We start from the raw sequence: 24,343 nt of genomic DNA, 5'->3' as shown, positions 1-24,343 counted from the left end.
TATTGTTTGTATAGTAACTCTTGTATCCCCAGTATTATGGAGATACAAGAGGTACTATACACACAATAATACTGTGTAATGGATTGCCCTAGAGATTAGTATTACCAGTAGGATAGAGGTCTCATAATACTGGGGATACAAGAGGTACTATACACACAATAATACTATGTAACTGATTGCCCTAGAGATTAGTATTACCAGTAGGATAGAGGTCTCATAATACTGGGGATACAAGAGGTACTATACACACAATGATACTATGTAACGGATTGCCCTAGAGATTAGTATTACCAGTACGATAGAGGTCTCATAATACTGGGGATACAAGAGGTACTATACACACAATAATACTGTGTAACGGATTGCCCTAGAGATTAGTATTACAGTAGTATAGAGGTCTCATAATACTGGAGATACAAGAGGTACTATACACACAATAATACTATGTAACGGATTGCCCTAGAGATTAGTATTACAGTAGGATAGAAGTCTCATAATACTGGAGATACAAGAGGTACTATACACACAATAATACTATGTAACGGATTGCCCTAGAGATTAGTGTTACAGTAGGATAGAGGTCTCATAATACTGGGGATACAAGAGGTACTATACACACGATAATACTATGTATCGGATTGCCCTAGAGATTAGTATTACAGTAGGATAGAGGTCTCATAATACTGGAGATACAAGAGGTACTATACAAACAATAATACTATGTAACAGATTGCCCTAGAGATAAGTATTACCAGTAGGATAGAGGTCTCATAATACTGGGGATACAAGAGGTACTATACACACAATAATACTCTGTAACGGATTGCCCTAGAGATTAGTATTACAGTAGGATAGAGGTCTCATAATACTGGGGATACAAGAGGTACTATACACACAATAATACTATGTAACTGATTGCCCTAGAGATTAGTATTACCACCAGTAGTATAGAGGTCTCATAATACTGGGGATACAAGAGGTACTATACACACAATAATACTATGTAACGGATTGCCCTAGAGATTAGTATTACCAGTAGGATAGAGGTCTCATAATACTGGGGATACAAGAGGTACTATACACACAATAATACTATGTAACGGATTGCCCTAGAGATTTGTATTAGCAGTAGGATATAGGTCTCATAATACTGGGGATACAAGAGGTACTTTACACACAATAATACTATGTAACGGATTGCCCTAGAGATTAGTATTACCACCAGTAGGATAGAGGTCTCATAATACTGGGGATACAAGAGGTACTATACACACAATAATACTATGTAACTAATTCCCCTAGAGATTAGTATTACCAGTAGGATAGAGGTCTCATAATACTGGAGCTACAAGAGGTACTATGCACACAATAATACTATGTAATGGATTGCCCTAGAGATTAGTATTACAGTAGGATAGAGGTCTCAAATACTGGAGATACAAGAGGTACTATACACATAATAATACTATGTAACGGATTGCCCTAGAGATTAGTATTACCAGTAGGATAGAAGTCTCATAATACTGGGGATACAAGAGGTACTATACACACAATAATACTATGTAACGTATTGCCCTAGAGATTAGTATTACCACCAGTAGTATAGAGGTCTCATAATACTGGGGATACAAGAGGTACTATACACACAATAATACTTTGTAACGGATTGCCCTAGAGATTAGTATTACCAGTAGGATAGAGGTCTCATAATACTGGGGATACAAGAGGTACTATACACACAATAATGCTATGTAACGGATTGCCCTATAGATTAGTATTACCAGTAGGATAGAGGTCTCATAATACTGGGGATACAAGAGGTACTATACACACAATAATACAATGTAACGGATTGCCCTAGAGATTAGTATTACCAGTAGGATAGAGGTCTCATAACACTGGAGCTACAAGAGGTACTATACACACAATAATACTATGTAACAGATTGCCCTAGAGATTAGTATTACCAGTAGGATAGAGGTCTCATAATACTGGGGATACAAGAGGTACTATACACACAATAATACTATGTAACAGATTGCCCTAGAGATTAGTATTACCAGTAGGATAGAGGTCTCATAATACTGGGGATACAAGAGGTACTATACACACAATAGTACTATGTAACGGATTGCCCTAGAGATTAGTATTACCAGCAGTAGGATAGAGGTCTCATAATACTGGGGATACAAGAGGTACTATACACACAATAATACCATGTAATGGATTGCCCTAGAGATTATTATTACCAGTAGGATAGAGGTCTCATAATACTGGAGCTACAAGAGGTACTATACACACAATAATACTATGTAACGGATTGCCCTAGAGATTAGTTTTACCAGTAGGATAGAGGTCTCATAATACTGGAGATACAAGAGGTACTATACACACAATAATACTATGTAACGGATTGCCCTAGAGATTAGTATTACCACCAGGAGGATAGAGGTCTCATAATACTGGGGATACACGAGGTACTATACACACAATAATACTATGTAACGGATTGCCCTAGAGATTAGTATTACAGTAGTATAGAGGTCTCATAATACTGGGGATACAAGAGGTACTATACAAACAATAATACTATGTAACGGATTGCCCTAGAGATTAGTATTACCAGTAGGATAGATGTCTCATAATACTGGAGATACAAGAGGTACTATACACACAATAATACTATGTAACGGATTGTCCTAGAGATTAGTATTACAGTAGGATAGAGGTCTCATAATACTGGGGATACAAGAGTTACTATACAAACAATAATACTAAGTAACGGATTGCCCTAGAGATTAGTATTACCAGGAGGATAGAGGTCTCATAATACTGGGGATACAAGAGCTACTATACACACAATAATACTATGTAACGGATTGCCCTAGAGATTAGTATTACAGTAGGATAGAGGTCTCATAATACTGGAGATACAAGAGGTACTATACACACAATAATACTATGTAACAGATTGCCCTAGAGATTAGTATTACCAGTAGGATAGAGGTCTCATAATACTGGGGATACAAGAGGTACTATACACACAATAATACTCTGTAACGGATTGCCCTAGAGATTAGTATTACAGTAGGATAGAGGTCTCATAATACTGGGGATACAAGAGGTACTATACACACAATAATACTATGTAACTGATTGCCCTAGAGATTAGTATTACCACCAGTAGTATAGAGGTCTCATAATACTGGGGATACAAGAGGTACTATACACACAATAATACTATGTAACGGATTGCCCTAGAGATTAGTATTACCAGTAGGATAGAGGTCTCATAATACTGGGGATACAAGAGGTACTATACACACAATAATACTATGTAACGGATTGCCCTAGAGATTTGTATTAGCAGTAGGATATAGGTCTCATAATACTGGGGAAACAAGAGGTACTTTACACACAATAATACTATGTAACGGATTGCCCTAGAGATTAGTATTACCACCAGTAGGATAGAGGTCTCATAATACTGGGGATACAAGAGGTACTATACACACAATAATACTATGTAACTAATTGCCCTAGAGATTAGTATTACCAGTAGGATAGAGGTTTCATAATACTGGAGCTACAAGAGGTACTATACACACAATAATACTATGTAATGGATTGCCCTAGAGATTAGTATTACCAGTAGGATAGAAGTCTCATAATACTGGGGATACAAGAGGTACTATACACACAATAATACTATGTAACGTATTGCCCTAGAGATTAGTATTACCACCAGTAGTATAGAGGTCCCATAATACTGGGGATACAAGAGGTACTATACACACAATAATACTTTGTAACGGATTGCCCTAGAGATTAGTATTACCAGTAGGATAGAGGTCTCATAATACTGGGGATACAAGAGGTACTATACACACAATAATACTATGTAACGGATTGCCCTATAGATTAGTATTACCAGTAGGATAGAGGTCTCATAATACTGGGGATACAAGAGGTACTATACACACAATAATACTATGTAACGGATTGCCCTAGAGATTAGTATTACCAGTAGGATAGAGGTCTCATAACACTGGAGCTACAAGAGGTACTATACACACAATAATACTATGTAACAGATTGCCCTAGAGATTAGTATTACCAGTAGGATAGAGGTCTCATAATACTGGGGATACAAGATGTACTATACACGCAATAATACTATGTAACAGATTGCCCTAGAGATTAGTATTACCAGTAGGATAGAGGTCTCATAATACTGGGGATACAAGAGGTACTATACACACAATAGTACTATGTAACGGATTGCCCTAGAGATTAGTATTACCAGCAGTAGGATAGAGGTCTCATAATACTGGGGATACAAGAGGTACTATACACACAATAATACCATGTAATGGATTGCCCTAGAGATTAGTATTACCAGTAGGATAGAGGTCTCATAATACTGGAGCTACAAGAGGTACTATACACACAATAATACTATGTAACGGATTTCCCTAGAGATTAGTATTACCACCAGTAGGATAGAGGTCTCATAATACTGGAGATACAAGAGGTACTATACACACAATAATACTATGTAACGGATTGCCCTAGAGATTAGTATTACCACCAGGAGGATAGAGGTCTCATAATACTGGGGATACACGAGGTACTATACACACAATAATACTATGTAACGGATTGCCCTAGAGATTAGTATTACAGTAGGATAGAGGTCTCATAATACTGGGGATACAAGAGTTACTATACAAACAATAATACTATGTAACGGATTGCCCTAGAGATTAGTATTACAGTAGGATAGAGGTCTCATAATACTGGAGATACAAGAGGTACTATACAAACAATAATACTATGTAACGGATTGTCCAGGAGATTAGTATTACCAGTAGGATAGAGGTCTCATAATACTGGAGATACAACAGGTACTATACACACAAAAATACTATGTAACGGATTGCCATAGAGATTAGTATTACAGTAGGATAGAAGTCTCAAAATACTGGAGATACAACAGGTACTAAACACACAATAATACTATGTAACGGATTGCCCTAGAGCAGTGATTTTTAACCTTTTTTTTTGCCGTGGCACACTTTTTTACATTAAAAAATCCTGTGGCACACCACCATCCCAAAATTTAAAAAAAAATCACACATTGTAGCCTAATACAGCATATATATATATACACATACACACAAACACACACATACTGTATGTATTGTGCTGTTATGCCATGCCTCCTACAAACTACCCCTGCACTGGGAGTAAAAAACAAGCAAAGTTTAAAAAATATGTCACACTGTTTGCGTGGGACACAGTCAAACTATAAAAACAAAGTGGGCCATATTTCTCCTATTCCATTGCAATTACACTTATTTTATATGAGGTGTGGAAAAATCTTCAAGTTGGATATCATTTTGGTAACATATATATATATATAGAGTATAAGAAAAGGGCTGTTAATTACATGTGATATTTTAAAGTCACAGCAGTTTAAAGATAACGTATTCAAGGCTTTTGTAAGATAAGTTATATGCATAGTCAATTTGTATTTAATAGATTTAAAGAAGCAGTGTGTTCTTTCAAGTTAGCATTTCACAGCCTATATATATATTGTTTAAATCTGTATCTGGTAGACTAAGTGATTTATCTGTGAAAGTTCTGGTGTTTTAAGTCAATATTGTATTAGGATAAATTGCAGTTAAATAGCAGAATATATATATATATATATATATATATATATATATATATATATATAATATCCTATTGTTTTATAAACACTGTTTAGAATTGTACTGCTTGGATGTTAAAAGACTTGTATATAAGACTGGTTTCTTAAGATAAGCGTGTAGGAATTTTGCATAGCATATTTAAATAGTTTTCAAGCGCCTATAATATTATTTAGTTTCCTTTTATTGCAAATATATTTCAATATGTTCATGGATATTAACTAAATAAAATAATTCAGGTATTTATATTAATTGTATGGTCTAGTAGATGCATGGTTAATTAGGGTTTCTATTTTTTTTGTATTGTGTTTATAACCCTGCCATAAACTGATATATTATTTGGATAGCACTACTAAGATTCTTATAAATATACTGACAGTAGGATAGAGGTCTCATAATACTGGAGATACAAGAGGTACTATACACACAATAATACTCTGTAACGGATTGCCCTAGAGATTAGTATTACAGTAGGATAGAGGTCTCATAATACTGGGGATGCAAGAGGTACTATACAACAGGTACTAAACACACAATAATACTATGTAACGGATTGCCCTAGAGCAGTGATTTTTAACCTTTTTTTTTGCCGTGGCACACTTTTTTACATTAAAAAATCCTGTGGCACACCACCATCCCAAAATTTAAAAAAAAATCACACATTGTAGCCTAATACAGCATATATATATATACACATACACACAAACACACACATACTGTATGTATTGTGCTGTTATGCCATGCCTCCTACAAACTACCCCTGCACTGGGAGTAAAAAACAAGCAAAGTTTAAAAAATATGTCACACTGTTGTCAGTCTGACGTGGCACACCTGAGGATCTCTCACGGCACAATAGTGTTCCACGGCACACTGGTTGAAAAACACTGCCCTAGAGATTAGTATTACCAGTAGGATAGAGGTCTCATAATACTGGGGATACAAGAGGAACTATACACACAATAATACTATGTAAGGGATTGCCCTAGAAATTAGTATTACAGTAGGATAGAGGTCTCATAATGCTGGAGATACAAGAGGTACTATACACACAATAATACTATGTAACGGATTGCCCTAGAGATTAGTATTACAGTAGGATAGAAGTCTCATAATACTGGAGATACAAGAGGTACTATACACACAATAATACTATGTAACGGATTGCCCTAGAGATTAGTATTACAGTAGGATAGAGGTCTCATAATACTGGAGATACAAGAGGTACTATACACACAATAATACTATGTAACGGATTGCCCTAGAGATTAGTATTACCAGTAGGATAGAGGTCTCATAATACTGGAGATACAAGAGGTACTATACACACAATAATACTCTGTAACGGATTGCCCTAGAGATTAGTATTCCAGTAGGATAGAGGTCTCATAATACTGGAGATACAAGAGGTACTATACACACAATAATACTATGTAACTGATTGCCCTAGAGATTAGTATTACCACCAGTAGTATAGAGGTCTCATAATACTGGGGATACAAGAGGTACTATACACACAATAATACTTTGTAACGGATTGCCCTAGAGATTAGTATTACAGTAGTATAGAGGTCTCATAATACTGGGGATACAAGAGGTACTATACACACAATAATACTATGTAACAGATTGCCCTAGAGATTAGTATTACAGTAGGATAGAGGTCTCATAATGCTGGAGATACAAGAGGTACTATACACACAATAATACTATGTAACGGATTGCCCTAGAGATTAGTATTACCAGTAGGATATAGGTCTCATAATACTGGGGATACAAGAGGTACTATACACACAATAATACTATGTAACGGATTGCCCTAGAGATTAGTATTACCACCAGTAGGATAGAGGTCTCTTAATACTGGGGATACAAGAGGTACTATACACACAATAATACTATGTAACTAATTGCCCTAGAGATTAGTATTACCAGTAGGATAGGTCATAAAACTGGAGCTACAAGAGGTACTATACACACAATAATACTATGTAATGGATTGCACTAGAGATTAGTATTACAGTAGGATAGAGGTCTCAAATACTGGAGATACAAGAGGTACTATACACATAATAATACTATGTAACGGATTGCCCTAGAGATTAGTATTACCAGTAGGATAGAAGTCTCATAATACTGGGGATACAAGAGGTACTATACACACAATAATACTATGTAACGTATTGCCCTAGAGATTAGTATTACCACCAGTAGTATAGAGGTCTCATAATACTGGGGATACAAGAGGTACTATACACACAATAATACTTTGTAACGGATTGCCCTAGAGATTAGTATTACCAGTAGGATAGAGGTCTCATAATACTGGGGATACAAGAGGTACTATACACACAATAATACTATGTAACGGATTGCCCTATAGATTAGTATTACCAGTAGGATAGAGGTCTCATAATACTGGGGATACAAGAGGTACTATACACACAATAATACTATGTAACGGATTGCCCTAGAGATTAGTATTACCAGTAGGATAGAGGTCTCATAACACTGGAGCTACAAGAGGTACTATACACACAATAATACTATGTAACGGATTGCCCTAGATATTAGTATTACCAGTAGGATAGAGGTCTCATAATACTGGAGATACAAGAGGTACTATACACACAATAATACTATGTAACGGATTTCCCTAGAGATTAGTATTACCACCAGGAGGATAGAGGTCTCATAATACTGGGGATACAAGAGGTACTATACACACAATAATACTTTGTAACGGATTGCCCTAGAGATTAGTATTACCAGTAGGATAGAGGTCTCATAATAATGGAGCTACAAGAGGTACAATACACACAATAATACTATGTAACGGATTGCCCTAGAGATTAGTATTACAGTAGGATAGAGGTCTCATAATACTGGAGATACAAGAGGTACTATACACACAATAATACTATGTAACGGATTGCCCTAGAGATTAGTATTATCAGTAGGATAGAGGTCTCATAATACTGGAGATACAACAGGTACTAAACACACAATAATACTATGTAACGGATTGCCCTAGAGCAGTGATTTTTAACCTTTTTTTTGCCGTGGCACACTTTTTTACATTAAAAAATCCTGTGGCACACCACCATCCCAAAATTTAAAAAAAAATCACACATTGTAGCCTAATACAGCATATATATATACACATACACACAAACACACACATACTGTATGTATTGTGCTATTATGCCATGCCTCATACAAACTACCCCTGCACTGGGAGTAAAAAACAAGCAAAGTTTAAAAAATATGTCACACTGTTGTCAGTCTGACGTGGCACACCTGAGGATCTCTCACGGCACACTAGTGTGCCACGGCACACTGGTTGAAAAACACTGCCCTAGAGATTAGTATTACCAGTAGGATAGAGGTCTCATAATACTGGGGATACAAGAGGAACTATACACACAATAATACTATGTAAGGGATTGCCCTAGAAATTAGTATTACAGTAGGATAGAGGTCTCATAATGCTGGAGATACAAGAGGTACTATACACACAATAATACTATGTAACGGATTGCCCTAGAGATTAGTATTACAGTAGGATAGAAGTCTCATAATACTGGAGATACAAGAGGTACTATACACACAATAATACTATGTAACGGATTGCCCTAGAGATTAGTATTACAGTAGGATAGAGGTCTCATAATACTGGAGATACAAGAGGTACTATACACACAATAATACTATGTAACGGATTGCCCTAGAGATTAGTATTACCAGTAGGATAGAGGTCTCATAATACTGGAGCTACAAGAGGTACTATACACACAATAATACTATGTAACGGATTGCCCTAGAGATTAGTATTACCACCAGTAGGATAGAGGTCTCATAATACTGGGGATACAAGAGGTACTATACACACAATAATACTCTGTAACGGATTGCCCTAGAGATTAGTATTACAGTAGGATAGAGGTCTCATAATACTGGAGATACAAGAGATACTATACACACAATAATACTATGTAACTGATTGCCCTAGAGATTAGTATTACCACCAGTAGTATAGAGGTCTCATAATACTGGGGATACAAGAGGTACTATACACACAATAATACTATGTAACGGATTGCCCTAGAGATTAGTATTACAGTAGTTTAGAGGTCTCATAATGCTGGGTATACAAGAGGTACTATACACACAATAATACTATGTAACGGATTGCCCTAGAGATTAGTATTACCAGTAGGATAGAGGTCTCATAATACTGGGGATACAAGAGGTACTATACACACAATAATACTATGTAACGGATTGCCCTAGAGATTAGTATTACAGTAGGATAGAGGTCTCATAATGCTGGAGATACAAGAGGTACTATACACACAATAATACTATGTAACGGATTGCCCTAGAGATTAGTATTACCAGTAGGATATAGGTCTCATAATACTGGGGATACAAGAGGTACTATACACACAATAATACTATGTAACGGATTGCCCTAGAGATTAGTATTACCACCAGTAGGATAGAGGTCTCTTAATACTGGGGATACAAGAGGTACTATACACACAATAATACTATGTAACTAATTGCCCTAGAGATTAGTATTACCAGTAGGATAGGTCATAATACTGGAGCTACAAGAGGTACTATACACACAATAATACTATGTAATGGATTGCACTAGAGATTAGTATTACAGTAGGATAGAGGTCTCAAATACTGGAGATACAAGAGGTACTATACACATAATAATACTATGTAACGGATTGCCCTAGAGATTAGTATTACCAGTAGGATAGAAGTCTCATAATACTGGGGATACAAGAGGTACTATACACACAATAATACTATGTAACGTATTGCCCTAGAGATTAGTATTACCACCAGTAGTATAGAGGTCTCATAATACTGGGGATACAAGAGGTACTATACACACAATAATACTTTGTAACGGATTGCCCTAGAGATTAGTATTACCAGTAGGATAGAGGTCTCATAATACTGGGGATACAAGAGGTACTATACACACAATAATACTATGCAACGGATTGCCCTATAGCTTAGTATTACCAGTAGGATAGAGGTCTCATAATACTGGGGATACAAGAGGTACTATACACACAATAATACTATGTAACGGATTGCCCTAGAGATTAGTATTACCAGTAGGATAGAGGTCTCATAACACTGGAGCTACAAGAGGTACTATACACACAATAATACTATGTAACGGATTGCCCTAGATATTAGTATTACCAGTAGGATAGAGGTCTCATAATACTGGAGATACAAGAGGTACTATACACACAATAATACTATGTAACGGATTTCCCTAGAGATTAGTATTACCACCAGGAGGATAGAGGTCTCATAATACTGGGGATACAAGAGGTACTATACACACAATAATACTTTGTAACGGATTGCCCTAGAGATTAGTATTACCAGTAGGATAGAGGTCTCATAATAATGGAGCTACAAGAGGTACAATACACACAATAATACTATGTAACGGATTGCCCTAGAGATTAGTATTACAGTAGGATAGAGGTCTCATAATACTGGAGATACAAGAGGTACTATACACACAATAATACTATGTAACGGATTGCCCTAGAGATTAGTATTATTAGTAGGATAGAGGTCTCATAATACTGGGGATACAAGAGGTACTATACACACAATAATACTATGTAACGGATTGCCCTAGAGATTAGTATTACCAGTAGGATAGAGGTCTCATAATACTGGAGCTACAAGAGGTACTATACACACAATAATACTATGTAACGGATTGCCCTAGAGATTAGTATTACCAGTAGGATAGAGGTCTCATAATACTGGAGATACAAGAGGTACTATACACACAATAATACTATGTAACGGATTTCCCTAGAGATTAGTATTACCATCAGGAGGATAGAGGTCTCAAAATACTGGGGATACTAGAGGTACTATACACACAATAATACTATGTAACGGATTGCCCTAGAGATTAGTATTAAAGTAGGATAGAGGTCTCATAATACTGGAGATGCAAGAGGTACTATACACACAATAATACTATGTAACGGATTGCCCTAGAGATTAGTATTACAGTTGTATAGAGGTCTCATAATACTGGGGATACAAGAGGTACTATACACACAATAATACCATGTAACGGATTGCCCTAGAGATTAGTATTACAGTAGTATAGAGTTCTCATAATACTTGGGATACAAGAGGTACTATACACACAATAATACTATGTAACGGATTGCCCTAGAGATTAGTATTACCAGTAGGATAGAGGTCTCATAATACTGGAGATACAAGAGGTACTATACACACAATAATACTATGTAACGGATTGCCCTAGAGATTAGTATTACCAGTAGGATAGAGGTCTCATAATACTGGAGATACAAGAGGTACTATACACACAATAATACTATGTAACGGATTGCCCTAGAGATTAGTATTACAGTAGGATAGAGGTCTCATAATACTGGAGCTACAAGAGGTACTATACTCACAATAATACTATGTAACGGATTGCCCTAGAGATTAGTATTACCAGTAGGAAAGAGGTCTCATAATACTGGAGATACAAGAGGTACTATACACACAATAATACTATGTAATGGGTTGCCCTAGAGATTAGTATTACCAGTAGGAAAGAGGTCTCATAATACTGGAGCTACAAGAGGTACTATACACACAATAATACTATGTAATGGGTTGCCCTAGAGATTAGTATTACCAGTAGGATAGAGGTCTCATAATACTGGGGATACAAGAGGTACTATACACACAATAATACTATGTAACGGATTGCCCTAGAGATTAGTATTACCAGTAGGATAGAGGTCTCATAATACTGGGGATACAAGAGGTACTATACACACAATAATACTATGTAACGGATTGCCCTAGAGATTAGTATTACCAGTAGGATAGAGGTCTCATAATACTGGAGATACAAGAGGTACTATACACACAATAATACTATGTAACGGATTGCCCTAGAGATTAGTATTACCACCAGTAGTATAGAGGTCTCATAATACTGGGGATTCAAGAGGTACTATACACACAATAATACTATGTAACAGATTGCCCTAGAGATTAGTATTACAGTAGTATAGAGGTCTCATAATACTGGGGATACAAGAGGTACTATACACACAATAATACTATGTAACGGATTGCCCTAGAGATTAGTATTACAGTAGTATAGAGGTCTCATAATACTGGGGATACAAGAGGTACTATACACACAATAATACTATGTAACAGATTGCCCTAGAGATTAGTATTACCAGTAGGATAGAGGTCTCATAATACTGGATATACAAGAGGTACTATACACACAATAATACTATGTAACGGATTGCCCTAGAGATTAGTATTACCAGTAGTATAGAGGTCTCATAATACTGGAGATACAAGAGGTACTATACACACAATAATACTATGTAACGGATTGCCCTAGAGATTAGTATTACAGTAGGATAGAGGTCTCATAATACTGGAGATACAAGAGGTACTATACACACAATAATACTATGTAACGGATTGCCCTAGAGATTAGTATTACCAGTAGGATAGAGGTCTCATAATACTGGAGCTACAAGAGGTACTATACACACAATAATACTATGTAACAGATTGCCCTAGAGATTAGTATTACCAGTAGGAAAGAGGTCTCATAATACTGGAGATACAAGAGGTACTATACACACAATAATACTATGTAATGGGTTGCCCTAGAGATTTGTATTACCAGTAGGATAGAGGTCTCATAATACTGGAGCTACAAGAGGTACTATACACACAATAATACTATGTAACGGATTGCCCTAGACATTAGTATTACAGTAGTATAGAGGTCTCATAATACTGGGGATACAAGAGGTACTATACACACAATAATACTATGTAACGGATTGCCCTAGAGATTAGTATTACCAGTAGGATAGAGGTCTCATAATACTGGGGATACAAGAGGTACTATACACACAATAATACTATGTAACGGATTGCCCTAGAGATTAGTATTACCAGTAGGATAGAGGTCTCATAATACTGGAGATACAAGAGGTACTATACACACAATAATACTATGTAACGGATTGCCCTAGAGATTAGTATTACAGTAGGATAGAGGTCTCATAATACTGGGGATACAAGAGGTACTATACACACAATAATACTATGTAACGGATTGCCCTAGAGATTAGTATTACAGTAGGATAGAGGTCTCATAATACTGGGGATACAAGAGGTACTATACAAACAATAATACTATGTAACGGATTGCCCTAGAGATTAGTATTACCAGTAGGATAGAGGTCTCATAATACTGGGCATACAAGAGTTACTATACACACAATAATACTATGTAACGGATTGCCCTAGAGATTAGTATTACAGTAGGATAGAGGTCTCATAATGCTGGAGATACAAGAGGTACTATACACACAATAATACTATGTAACAAATTGCCCTAGAGATTAGTATTACCACCAGTAGGATAGAGGTGTTATAATACTGGAGATACAAGAGGTACTATACACACAATAATACTATGTAACGGATTGCCCTAGAGATTAGTATTACAGTAGGATAGAGGTCTCATAATACTGGGGATACAAGAGGTACTATACAAACAATAATACTATGTAACGGATTGCCCTAGAGATTAGTATTACCAGTAGGATAGAGGTCTCATAATACTGGGCATACAAGAGTTACTATACACACAATAATACTATGTAACGGATTGCCCTAGAGATTAGTATTACAGTAGGATAGAGGTCTCATAATGCTGGAGATACAAGAGGTACTATACACACAATAATACTATGTAACAAATTGCCCTAGAGATTAGTATTACCACCAGTAGGATAGAGGTGTTATAATACTGGAGATACAAGAGGTACTATACACACAATAGTACTATGTAACGGATTGCCCTAGAGATTAGTATTACCACCAGTAGGATAGAGGTCTCATAATACTGAAGATACAAGAGGTACTATAACATTAAAGTACCCTGCTTGATATTAATTTTAACTATCGCCTAGATTACGCGTTTTGCGCTATAGATAGGGTGACCATATTAGCACTTTTAAAAGAGACACATATGAAAAATACTTATGTCAAGGCTGTTTTCAGTGCTGTTTAAAGAAATGTTTTGCATAAGAACCCTGACATATGTATTTTTCATATGTGTCCCATTTTATAGCGGCAATATGGTCACCCTAGCTATAGAGGGTACGAAACAAACACAACAAAAGTTGCATTATTTCACCCTCCATAGCGCTGCCATTACAAGTTTCTGAAAAGCCTCCTTGTGAGTGCGATATAGTTGCGATAAGCTCCATACCGTAGTAAAAGCCAAGGACTGATTTGACGTGCTCGTTCACGCTTTCCCCAAAGACATTAATAGGGAGAGAGTGCTAGAAAAAAAACCTAACACCTGAAGTGCGGAATGAAAATACTTTGTAACGCAACCCCATTGATGTCTATGGGGAAAAAAAGTTAAGTTTAAACCTAATACCCTAACATAAAACTCAAGTCTTAACACCCCTAATCTGCCGCCCGACATCGCCGACACCTAATTAAGTTATTAACCCCTTATCTGCCACTCCCGACATCACCACCACTAATAAAAGCTATTAACCCCTATTCCGCCGTTTCCCGACATCGCCGCCACTATAATAACGTTATTCACCCCTATTCCCCCGCACCCCAACATCGCCGACACTATAATAAAGTTATTAACCCCTAAACCTCTGGCCTCCCTCATCACTGCCACTAAATACCCTAAACCACCAGCCCCCCACATAGTAAAAAACTAAATTTAACTATTAACCACTAAACCTAACAACCCCCTAACTTTAAATTACAACATCCCTATATTAAAATAAATAAAAACTTACCTGTGAAATAAAAAAAGCATAAGTTTAAACTAACAATTAACCTAACATAACTATTATACTAAAATGAAAATAACTACCAATTAAAAAAAACTAAATTTTACATTAAAAAAACCTAACACTACTAAAAAAAATTAAGTCTATAATTACAAAAAATAAAAAATACAAAATTACAAAAAAATAACAAACGAAATTATCAAAAATAAAAACAAATTATACCTAATCTAATAGCCCTATAAAAATAAAAAATCCCCCCAAAATAAAATAAAACCCCTATTCTACAATAAACTACGAATAGCCCTTAAAAGGGCCTTTTGTAGGGCATACAAAGACCCCCCCAACAGTAAAACCCACCACCCAACCAACCCCCCAAAATAAAATACCTAACTCTAACAAAAACCTAAGCTACCCATTGCCCTGAAAAGGGCATTTTTATGGGCATTGCTCTGAAAAGGGCATTCAGCTCTTTTACCTAAAACCCAAACCCTAATCTAAAAAAAAAAACACCCAAAAAGATTTAAAAAAAAAAAACCCTAATACTAACCCCCAAAGATCCACTCACAGTTTCTGAAGTCCGGACATCCAGGCAGCGAGAAGTCTTCCACCAGGCGGCGAGGTCTTCATCCATGCAGGCAGCATCTTCTATCTTCATCCAGGTGGCGTCTTCTATCTTCATCCCTGCGGCACAGAGCGGGTCCATACTTGAAGACACCTGGCATGAAGCGTCCTCTTCATATGGTCACCGCCATACACTGGATCTTCAATGCAAGTAAGCCTTTTCAAAATGGGGTCCCTTACATTCCTATTGGCTGATTTGATTTTTGAAATTTAAATCAGCCAATAGGATGAGAGTTACTGAAATTGAATTGGCCAATTTGAATAGCCAATAGAAGTTCATTAGCTCTCATCCTATTGGCTGATTTGAACAGCCAATAGGATTTCATTGAAAAGAAGGAAGAGGGCGACTCCTAGTGCAGATCAATCGTTCAAATGGGCACTAGGAGTCGCCCTCTTCCTTCTTTTCAATTTTCTAGACTGCAGAATCCACTACAGCTAAGAGGAGCTGCCCTTGCAATCGTGCACAGTTACTGGGACACTGCAGAGTTTCCAGACTACACACCTAGGCATATCTCTGCCTTCCAAAATTGTGAGTACCATTTCACATCGTTTGTAACATTATCTGATTGTGTATTGGCTACACTAGGAGGCGCCCTTTCTCTTCTTATATACCTCAATAGGATTTCAGTAGCTCTCTTCCTATTGGCTGATTTGAATTTCAAAAATCAAATCAGCTAAAAAGAATGCAAGGAACACCATTTTTAAAAGGTTCCCTTGCATTGAAGTTTCAGTGTAAAGTGGTGTCATCTTCCGGGTGTATATGCGCTCAGGGCACAGACCCTGGAGCAGTGGTAGGGAATTGGAGACACCGACCCCTGACCCAGGGAAGAGTATCCTGGATGTGGATAGATGATATTTTGTGATTTATAGTTGCAAGAAGTTATTGTAGAATTCATGGAGAGTGAAACATATGTATACAATATATTCTGGCTTCAATGGAAACAAATTGATACTGTGACTTATAGTTAATAGAAGTAGCTGCAGGATTCATGAGTGAAAAATATAACAATGTAAGATGTTCAGGCTTCAGAGTAAACTGGAAGAAGATTGACTCATAGATGCAAACTAAGGTTTGTTGCAGGTTCACAGTACATAATATTATATAGAGCTGTATGTCAGTAATAAGCAGAGCAGCACGGGTGATAGACAAGTTGCAAGTTTAAGGCATTAAATACTTTTTGTGTATATATTGGAGAATCACAGGAAAGCTATTTAACTGAACACATAGATGCAGAGTTCTGAATATATTAATATATTTGGATGAGGATATTTCAGCTATGACAACTTGTAGCAGAGAATAGTTATAAATTTCTGAGTATGATGCTGTTAGTAGTAATTATAGAGTGATTATAAACAAATGCATACTTGTAATTTAGAATAAGTTCAGAGTTTGTTAAGTAGCAGTGTCCAGGAAACAAAATGGATTTATAGCGATACTTGTGATTAGATTATTTTAAGCATAGCTAAAAGGAAAGGCTGTAGTTTGAATATGCTGGTAAAATCCATACTGGAACAGTCACAGACCTCTGTTCTGGAACACAACTTTAAAGCTAATGCAATGCACATTAGGCCTGAGATTATTTAAAAAAAGGCTGAGGGAATCAGGTGCATGAATGATTATTATTGATTATTTGGCAGTTGAATTCAGATACTCCCCAAACAGTATGATTGTGGCATGACCCAGCCTGGAATTGAACCTGGGACCTGTTACTATTTCTTCTGCTGTTCTTTCCCAACCTGTTGTCTTGCCTCTCTGCCACCAGATGGCTTGATCACAGGCTAAGAAGATTGGGTTTTTCTGTTTGCTGCAACTTTGGCTCTCTGGCTTCACCTGCTTAGCAGCTGAAACAAATCAGATAATCAGCAGCCTGCTATATCTGGGAGGTTTGCTGGCAGTTCTGGGCCTCGACATTGAGTGTTATACTCTGAAAGACCCTATGGTCCTGTTTCCTGAGTGAAATACAGATTTGTTGGATTTCCTGGTTCCTGATTTCTGCTTCATTTCCTGACTACTCTTCTAGATATTCCCTTGGCACTGTGTTTCGTTTTTGGACTGATTTCCTGGCAATTGATCTTGCCTTATTCTCTATTTCCTAAAGACTGACTCAGGTACTTTTGCTTGCTTGTTACCTGATACTATAGAGTTCCAGTTTGCAGTCTATGCAAGTATCCTGTTTGTTACTACAGTGTTCCAGTCTACAGCATATGCAAGTATCCTGCCTGTTATACAAAGCCCTGCATTCCTGCTTGTTATTACAAAGATCTGTATTCCTGCCTAATACTACAGCCTATAGAAATTGCCTTATCTAATTGCATATCTCTGCATTGCTAATTATCCTATAAATAAAACCATCACCTTTATTTCCTAAAACCTTGTACCTGTTTAATTATGCCAAAAAGGAAAGACACACGCAGACAAAACACAACTTTAACCCCAGAACCTGACACTTCTGCACAACAGCTCCCACCTCCTGAACCTGCTCCCTTGCAGAGTATGACAGAATGTCTAGACCACACATCGGAGCTTGCAGAGGTGATGCATTCTTTGACTGAAGTGTCAGAGAGAATTTTGTCTGTGGACTCTCATATACTACAACTTAACCAAATTCTAAAATCCCTTCCAGATGCATTGAAGTCACTTATGCAAGATTTCACTGCAGGATTCCAGACTTTACAGGATAGCCTGAAAGACTTTATCAATAAAAAAAATTCTGGGTTGGTCACTCCTACTCCTGTGTCCACTACCCCAAAGGCTGTATCCTTATCAATCCAAAGGCGGATATCAACCTCTCTTACCACTCATGAAATGGCCAGAAGGAGAACTAATGGCTTATGTTTCTATTGTGGAGCTACTGGGCATGTAATATCCTTTTGTCCATTGAGACCTTCTAAGAAGTCTGTTCCACGGTCTCCACCTCTAAATCCTGATTCATAAAATGGACGGGCTACAGAGAGGAAGTCAAACTTTAATCCCACTTCAGATTCTTCTGGAGATGAGCTCTGCATGGGTTCTATTTTACTTCCCCAATTTGATCAGCCTAGGACTGCACCTTCCAAAGACTCTGATTCCTGTGGAGTACTAACATGTCATCCACAGAATCCTAGTACTACGAATCCAAAGATTTGCCTACCAAATGCTGCTACATTCTCATCTTTGTGCATTTCAGAAGAAATGTCTAACTATTCAACCATTGAAGATGATACTGATTCTGACACTGAAGGGACAGTGCTTCAAACTGCTGTTCGGTCAAAAGGTCCTTTACCTCCTCTTCCTCAGACCCACCTCTTCAGAACCTACAAGCCTAGAACTGCACAGAAACCAGAGATCAGTCTTGTTGGGACCCTCTATACTAATTCCAGTCCGCAGAATCCTCTTCTGGAGAGCCCTTCAAAAAAGATAATACCCCCTGATTGTACTTATGCCTCTGATGGCACGCTAGTACGCATTAAACATCTGGAGCAATACGAGAATGCTAAGTCCGCCCAGAGGTCGTCCTTGAGGAGGGGGTACTGTCATAACCCAGCCTGGAATTGAACCAGGGACCTGTTTCTATTTCTGCTGATGTTCTTTCCCAGCCTGTTGTCTTGCCTCTCTGCCACCAGATGGCTTGATCACAAGCTAAGAAGATTGGGTTTTTCTGTTTGCTGCAACTTTGGCTCTCTGGCTTCACCTGCTTAGCAGCTGAAACAAATCAGATAATCAGCAGCCTGCTATATCTGGGAGGTTTGCTGGCAGTTCTGGGCCTCGACATTGAGTGTTATACTCTGAAAGACCCTATGGTCCTGTTTCCTGAGTGAAATACAGATTTGTTGGATTTCCTGGTTCCTGATTTCTGCTTAATTTCCTGACTACTCTTCTGTATATTCCCTTGGCACTGTGTTTCGTTTTTGGACTGATTTTCTGGCAATTGATCTTGCCTAATTCTCTATTTCCTAAAGACTGACTCAGGTACTTTTGCTTGCTTTTTACCTGATACTATAGAGTTCCAGTTTGCAGTCTATGCAAGTTTCCTGTTTGTTACTACAGTGTTCCAGTCTACAGCATATGCAAGTATCCTGTATGTTATTACAAAGCCCTGCATTTCTGCCTGTTATTACACAGTTCCAGTCCACAGCATATGCAAGTATCCTGCCTGTTATACAAAGCCCTGCATTCCTGCCTGTTATTACACAGTTCCAGTCTATAGCATATGCAAGTATCCTGCCTGTTATACAAAGCCCTGCATTCCTGCCTGTTATTACACAGTTCCAGTCTACAGCATATGCAAGTATCCTGTATGTTATTACAAAGGCCTGCATTCCTGCCTGTTATTACACAGTTCCAGTCTACAGCATATGCAAGTATCCTGCCTGTTATACAAAGCCCTGCATTCCTGCCTGTTATTACACAGTTCCAGTCTACAGCATATGCAAGTATCCTGCCTGTTATACAAAGCCCTGCATTCCTGCCTGTTATTACACAGTTCCAGTCTACAGCATATGCAAGTATCCTGCCTGTTATTACAAAGCCCTGCATTCCAGCCTGTTATTACACAGTTCCAATCTACAGCATATGCAAGTATCCTGCCTGTTATTACAAAGATCTGTATTCCTGCCTAATACTACAGCCTATAGACATTGCCTTATCTAGTTGCATATCTCTAATTATCCTATAAATAAAACCATCACCTTTATTTCCTAAAACCTTGTACCTGTTTAATTATGCCAAAAGGGAAAGACACACGCAGACAAAACACAACTTTAACCCCAGAACCTGACACCTCTGCACAACAGCTCCCACCTCCTGAACCTTCTCCCTTGCAGAGTATGACAGATTGTCAGTAGCAGGGAAAGAAATCTTAAAGGGACAGTGATATCAGACAGACATATGTTGCAAGCGGTGACTGCATGAAGAGGACGCTCCATGCCGGATGTCTTCAAGGATGGACCCGCTCTGCGCCGCCGGGATGAAGATAGAAGATGCCGCCTGGATGGATAAAGACCTTGTCTTCTGTATGAAGACTCCTCACGGCCTGGATGGTAAGACTTTAGAAACTGTGAGTGGATCTTCAGGGGTTAGTGTTAGGTTTTTTGTTAAATCTTTTTGGATGTTTTTTTTTTATATTAGGGTTGGGCTTTATGTAAAAGAGCTGAATGCCCTTTTCATGGCAATGTATAAGAGCTGAATGCCCTTTTTAGGGCAATTGGTAGCTTAGGTTTTTCTTAGAGTTAGGTTTTTTATTTTGGGGGGTTGGTTGGGTGGTGAGTTTTCCTGTTGGGGAGGTCTTTGTATTTTATTTCAGGTAAAAGAGCTGATTTCTTTAGGGCAATGCCCTACAAAAGGCAATTTTAAGGGCTATTGGTAGTTTATTGTATTCTAGGGGGTGTTTTTATTTGGGGGGCTTTTTATTTTTATAGGGCTATTAGATTAGGTGTAATTGTTTTTATTTTTGATAAATTCATTTGTTATTTTTGTATTTTAGTGTTTGTTAGTTTTTGTAATTTAGTATTTTTTATTTTTTGTTAGTTTTTTTTAATGTGTAATTTAGTTTATTTAATTGGTAGTTATTTTAATTTTAAAAATTTCACAGGTAATTTTTTTTAAATTTTAAGATAAGGATATTGTAATTTTAATATAAATTTAGGGGGTTGTTAGGTTTAGGGGTTAATAGTTTAATTTAGTTTTTTGCGATGTTGGGGCTGGCAGTTTAGGGGTTAATAGGCTTATTTTAGTGGCAGTGATGTGGGAGGCCAAAGGTTTAGGGGTTAATAACTTTTATTAGTGGCAGAGATGTCGGGGAGGGCGGAATAAGGGTTAATAACATTATTATAGTGTCCGCGATGTCGGGGTGCGGCGGAATAGGGGTTATTAACTTTATTATAGTGGTGTCGGGGAGTGGCAGAATAGGGGTTAATACGTTTTAAATAGTGTTTGTGATGCAGAAGGGTGGTGGAATAGGGGTTAATAGGTAGTTTATGGGAGTTAGTGTCCTTTGTAACAGTTTAGTTATGAGTTTTGTGAAACATTTTTGTGGCGCAAAACTCATAACTACTGCTCACAGGTTGTGCTATGGATCGTGTCGGTATAGGCTGGAACGCAAAAATTTTAGCCTCAACACAAACCTTGTAATACCAGGGCTATGGAAATCCCATGCAAAAAAGTAATTTTTTTGAGTGCGGGATTGACGTTGCGTTACAGGCTAAAATGCATGTGGTATAGCTATACCAACAAGACACATAATGACTGTGTTACTGTTGTAATGCTGAAATGGACATTTTTTCAGCGTTAAAACCGTAACGCAAAGTTTGTAATTCTTATATATGCTTACATAGCGGTAACTTCTGTACTGCCTTGCATTCTTATATATGCTTACATAGCAGTAACTTCTGTACTGCCTTGCATTCTTATATATGCTTACATATCAGTTACTTCTATACTGCCTTGCATTATTATATATGCTTACATAGCAGTAACTTCTGTACTGCCTTGCATTCTTATATATGCTTACATAGCAGTTACTTCTGTACTGCCTTGCATTCTTATATATGCTTACATATCAGCTACTTCTGTACTGCCTTGCATTCTTATATATGCTTACATAGCAGTTACTTCTATACTGCCTTGCATTCTTATATATGCTTACATAGCAGTTACTTCTGTACTGCCTTGCATTCTTATATATGCTTACATAGCAGTTACTTCTGTACTGCCTTGCATTCTTAAATATGCTTACATAGCAGTAACTTCTGTACTGCCTTGCATTCTTATATATGCTTACATAGCAGTAACTTCTATACTGCATTGTATTCTTATATATGCTTACATAGCAGTAACTTCTGTACTGCCTTGCATTCTTATATATGCTTACATAGCAGTTACTTCTATACTGCCTTGCATTCTTATATATGCTTACATAGCAGTTACTTCTATACTGCCTTGCATTCTTATATATGCTTACATAGCAGTTACTTCTGTACTGCCTTGCATTCTTATATATGCTTACATAGCAGTAACTTCTATACTGCCTTGCATTCTTATATATGCTTACATTGCAGTTACTTCTATACTGCCTTGCATTTTTATATATGCTTACATAGCACTAACTTCTATACTGCCTTGCATTCTTATATATGCTTACATAGCAGTTACTTCTATACTGCCTTGCATTCTTATATATGCTTACATAGCAGTAACTTCTATATTGCCTTGCATTCTTATACATGCTTACATAGCAGTAGCTTCTATATTGTAAAATTAGTGGATATAGGAGGCGCTATAGAGCCGTAGGATATATAGATATAAATAAATGTAAAATTCACTGTATCGTGACCAGTTAAAACATTCAAAAAATTAAAAATCCAAAATTCCAATGACCTTTAAGGGATACATTAAAATACTATTTATGTGCAAAATCTGTGATAAAAAATTGGTGATAATTAAAAATAAAGGAAAATATCTACGTATATATATATATATATATATATAAAAACAATTTATTCAAGTGAAAAATCAAAGTGAAATAAATGCAGTATCAAAGTGCAATCAATGATCAAGTGACAATAATTAGTAAAACACAGATGTGATATTTAGTAAGTCAATGCATAAAAGGTTGACACAAACAATCCATATAACAATCAATCATACATAAAATAAAGTAAAACCGGTTAAACATAAACACTATACATAACCCCTCAGATTCCCCAAATCAAATGGGGCTGGCGGAGAACACCTATAATGACTGTGTTCTAATCTTGGTGTTAGTAGTTCAAGGGGATCCCCCAAAGAAGATGGTCCGGAATGACAATGTGGGTTTAATTATTGTAAATCCAAAGATATAAATGTTAATGTTTCTGAATGGTACCGTTATATCCCCAGTCTTATTTGGTCACAAATAAAAGCCCACAATGGTATAGAGCTCCTTCCTTAATGTTCTCTTAGTTAAAGGCAATCAAGTATTTATAACTTAGCCGGGAGGCTCTCCTACCTTCTTACACGTGTCTGCCAGCGATCTCCTTACCTGGCCAGACACTCCGGCTGCTCCTTTAGATGTCTGCTCAGCGAAAATCCCAAGAGCGACGTCACCCGGTTCCGGATCCTAGGTGACCACTTGCGCAAGTGTTTGTTTCCAC

The sequence above is a fragment of the Bombina bombina genome, chromosome 1 (assembly GCF_027579735.1).
Source record: "Bombina bombina isolate aBomBom1 chromosome 1, aBomBom1.pri, whole genome shotgun sequence".
Taxonomy (NCBI): domain Eukaryota; kingdom Metazoa; phylum Chordata; class Amphibia; order Anura; family Bombinatoridae; genus Bombina; species Bombina bombina.
Note: the sequence above shows the minus strand (reverse complement) of the source record.